Genomic DNA, 4,167 nt, shown 5'->3' with positions numbered 1-4,167 from the left:
TCTATTACAAGAGACAAAGGACATTATATAATGATAAAAGGATCATTTCATCAAGAAGAGATAAATATATATGAACCTAACTACAGAGCCTCAAGATATATGAACCAAACATTCACAGAATTGAAGGGAGAAATTGACAGTTCTGCAATAATATTTGGAGACTTCAATACACTGCTTTCAGTTGTGGAAAGAAATCTAGACAGAATTTCAGTAAGGAAACAGAGTACTTGAACGACACTATAAACCAGCTAGACCCCACAGAACACTTCATCCAAGAAGGAGAATACTCATTCTTTTCCAGTGCACATGGAATATTCTTCAGGATAGATCATATATTAGGTCATAAAAAAAAGTCACAATAAAGTTAAAAAGATTTGAAATCACACAAAGTATTTTCTCTGTCCACAGTGGCATGAAACTGAAAATCAATAACAGAAGGAAAACTGGAAATTGTGCAAATATGTCAAAATTAAACAACACACTATTATGCAACCAATAGGTCAGACAAGGAATCACAAGGGAAAATAGAAAATACTTACAGATGAATGAATATGAAAGCACAATATACCACAACTTATGAGATGCAGTGAAAGCAGTGTGCTTAGTGGGAAATTTGTAGTTATATATGCCTACGTTGTGGGCATGTAGGCATATATAATGAACAAATCTGTCTTGGAAGACAGAATGCTCCTTAGAAGCAAGCCTACGTCTCACATACTGTGAACATGGAATCAGAAAGGATCAGTCCCTGGAGAAGAATATCATGCTTGGTAAAGTAGAGGGTCAGCAAGAAAGAGGAAGACCCCCAACAAGATGGATTGACACAGTGGCTGCAACAATGGCTTAAGCATAGCAACAATTGTGAGGATGGTGCAGGACCAGGCAGTGTTTCATTCCATTGTGCATGGGGTCACTATGAGTCGGAACCGACTCGATGGCACCTAACAACAACAACAACACTGCGGGACAAAGATGTGGCAGTCTGCTTCCATAAAGATTTACAGCCTTGGAAACCGTATGGGGCAGTTCTACTCTGTCCTATAGGGTCAGTGTAAGTAGAAATTGACTCAACAGCAGTGGGTTTGGTTTGGTTTTGGATGCCAACATTAAAAAAGAAGATCTCAAATCAATAATCTAACTTTAAACATTGAGGAAGAAGAGCAAATTAAGTCAAAAGCTAGCAGAAGGAGACCTTTTTCCTCAGCTGCTGCTAAGGTGCTCAGTTCTTCCAAGGAAGCTAAGGACGCGTTGGGGTGAGGCCTCACTTCATCCTGTGACTAGCACCATGCTTGGCAGCTGCCAGCCCAGCACTCCAGCACCATGGCCTCGTTATTCAAGCTCACCTGCATCTACTCAGCCCTCACTTTGCACAATGATGAGGTAACTGTCACAGAGGATAAGAACAATATCCTCATTAAAGCGGCTGTATAAATGTTGAACCCTTCTGGCCAGGCTTGTTCACAAAGGCCTTGGCCAACATCAACATCGGAAGCCTCATCTGCAATGTAGGGGCTGGTGAACCCGCCCAGAAGTTGGCGCTGCACCAGTGGGAGGACCTCCCCCCTCCACCACTGCTGCCCCAGCTGAGAAGAATGTGGAAGCAAAGAAAGAAGAATCTGAAGAGTCTGATGATCACACGGGCTTTGTTTTTTGTTTTTTTTTATTTGTTTGTTTTTTACTAAACCCCTTTTGTAACATGTTCAATAAAAAGCTGGACCTAAAACAAAAAATAAATAAATAAAAGCTAGCAGAAGGAAAGAAATAATAAAGATTAGTACAGAGATAAAAAAAAAAAATAGAGACTAGAAAAACAATAGAATCAATAAAACCAGAAGTTGGTTGTTTGAAAAGATCAATAAAACTGACAAAACTTTAAGCTAGACCTAATGAAGAAAAAAAGAGAGAAGATGTAAATAACTAAAATCAGATAAATGTGAAGACATTTCTACAGAAATAAAAAGAGTTATAAGAGAATACTATGAACAATTGTATGCTAGCAAATTAGATAATCTAGATGAAATGGACAAATTTCTAGAAACACACAAATTACCTAAATTGACTCAAGAAGAAGTAGAAAATCTCAACAGACCTATAACAACTGAAGAGATTGAATCAGCAATCAAAAGCCTCCCAACGAAGAAAGGAATTCTACCAAATATTTATGGAGAATTAACACCAATCCTTCTCAAACTCTTCCATAAAACAAAAACCAGAATTGGAGGGAATGCCACAAGAAAATAAAATTACAGACCAAGATTCCTTATGAATATCATCAACAAAATACTAGCAAACCAAATCCAATTGAGACAGAGCCCCCACAGCGTTGTATTAAAAGTCCTGTTTCCTTTGCTGGGCTTCCTCTCCGCCATTTTGCATTAGAATCCTGCTGTTGCTTGGACGTTATATGTAAACCCTACTGCGCCTCCGTAGTATGATTAAGAATGTTGCTGATGTAACTTGTATGAACTTCCTACTTGTAAACCCCTTAAAAGTAACTTGCTTGCCAGCCCTTGGGGAGCAGTCTTGGCAACAACAGCTCCGAATGGCTCCTTTTCCTCGTACAATGAAATAAAGGTGGCTTTCCTGTTCTCCCGCCTTAGTGGCTCATTTACTGGCCAATACGAGTCATGCCGAGCAAGAACCTGGGGTTTCCACCCAGTAATACAATGGTATATTAACATGATTATATACCTTGCTCAAGTGAGATTTATTCCAGAAATGTAAGAGTGTTTCATCATAACAAAATCAATCAGTGTAATACATCACATTAATAGACCTGAGGAAAAGAACCTCATAATCATCTCAATTGACAAAGAAAAGGCACCAGTGAGTCTGGGAAATATGTTCCACTCACAAAAACTCAATTTGGCCTTTGCCTTTGGTTTAGGAAAGGTAGCCCTTGGAATTTTCCAGTAATTGAGGTATCTTTGTCTTCTAAATCGCCAGTCACCATTTGAAAATGTGTGCAGATAAGTGGGAACCACAAAGACCACACCTGGTCAGACAACCTCAGGAAGGAAGGGGGCATGATTTCAATCATGCATATTCAATGATCAATCAATCATGACTATGCCATTGGGCCCCAGTTATGACTATGCAAAGAAGATGATAAAAGGCCCAGAATGTTGAAGTAGCTGGAGATTTCCAGATTGGCATGAGCACCTGCTCTGAGAAGAGTGGCTCGTCCCTGGGGACAATCGAAGCCTTGCACCAGGACCCCTTCCAGACCTCACTCTGTGTGTCTCTTTGTATCCTTTCTGATTATAATTAATGGGTAATAGTAAGTATAGATGTGTTATTGTTGTTAGGTGCTGTCGAGTCGGTTCCAACTCATAGCGACCCTATGTACAACAGAACTAAACACTGCCCGGTCCTGTGCCATCCTCACAATCATTATGCTTGAGCCCATTGTTGCAGCCACTGTGTCAATCCATCTTGTTGAGGGTCTTCCTTTTTTTCACTGACCCTCTACTTTATCAAGCATGATGTCCTTCTCCAAGGACTGATCCCTCCTGATAACATCTCCAAATTATGTGAGATAAAGTCTTGTACTTCTTCTGAGATAGATTTGTTTGTTCTTTTGGCAGTCCATGGTATAGTCAATATTCTTTGCCAGCACCACAATCCAAAGGCGTCAATTCTTCTTTGGTCTTCCTTATTTATCGTCCAGCTTTCACATGCATATGAGGCGACTGAAAACACCATGGCTTGGGTCAGGCCCACCTTAGTCTTCAAGGTGACGTCTTTGCTTTTTAACACTTTAAAGAGACATTTTGCAGCAGATTTGCCCAATGCAATGTGTCATTTGATTTCCTGACTGCTGCTTCCATGGGTGTTGATTGTGGATCCAAGTAAAATGAAATCCTTGACAACTTCAATCTTTTCTCGTTTATCGTGATGTTGTTTATTGGTCCAGTTGTAAGGATTCTTGTTTTCTTTATGTTGAGGTGTGATCCATACTGAAGGCTGTGGTCTTTGATCTTCATCTTCATCAGTAAGTGCTTCAAGTATATATACTCTCTGTGAATTCTATGAGCCATTCCAATAAATTAAAAACCCATGGGGCAGTAAGTCCGCAGTGGCCGGCATTTGCCTATCTGGCAATCTGAAAGACAGAGTACTTCTAACTTGTAAGCTGTAACCCAGCTGACCGTGGGTCAGAGAAAT

General features: G+C 40.0%; 1 pseudogene; it reads left to right on the top strand.

The window, feature by feature from the left end:
- Positions 1 to 1,320: 1,320 nt before the first annotated feature.
- LOC101357422 (60S acidic ribosomal protein P1 pseudogene) lies at positions 1,321 to 2,896 on the top strand (annotated as a pseudogene).
- The last annotated feature ends 1,271 nt before the right edge of the window (positions 2,897 to 4,167 follow it).

This window comes from Trichechus manatus, unplaced genomic scaffold, assembly GCF_000243295.1.
Source record: "Trichechus manatus latirostris isolate Lorelei unplaced genomic scaffold, TriManLat1.0 scaffold00216, whole genome shotgun sequence".
Lineage (NCBI taxonomy): Eukaryota > Metazoa > Chordata > Mammalia > Sirenia > Trichechidae > Trichechus > Trichechus manatus.
The sequence above is the reverse complement of the archived record's forward strand: the minus strand, read 5'-3'. Positions and strand labels throughout refer to the sequence as shown.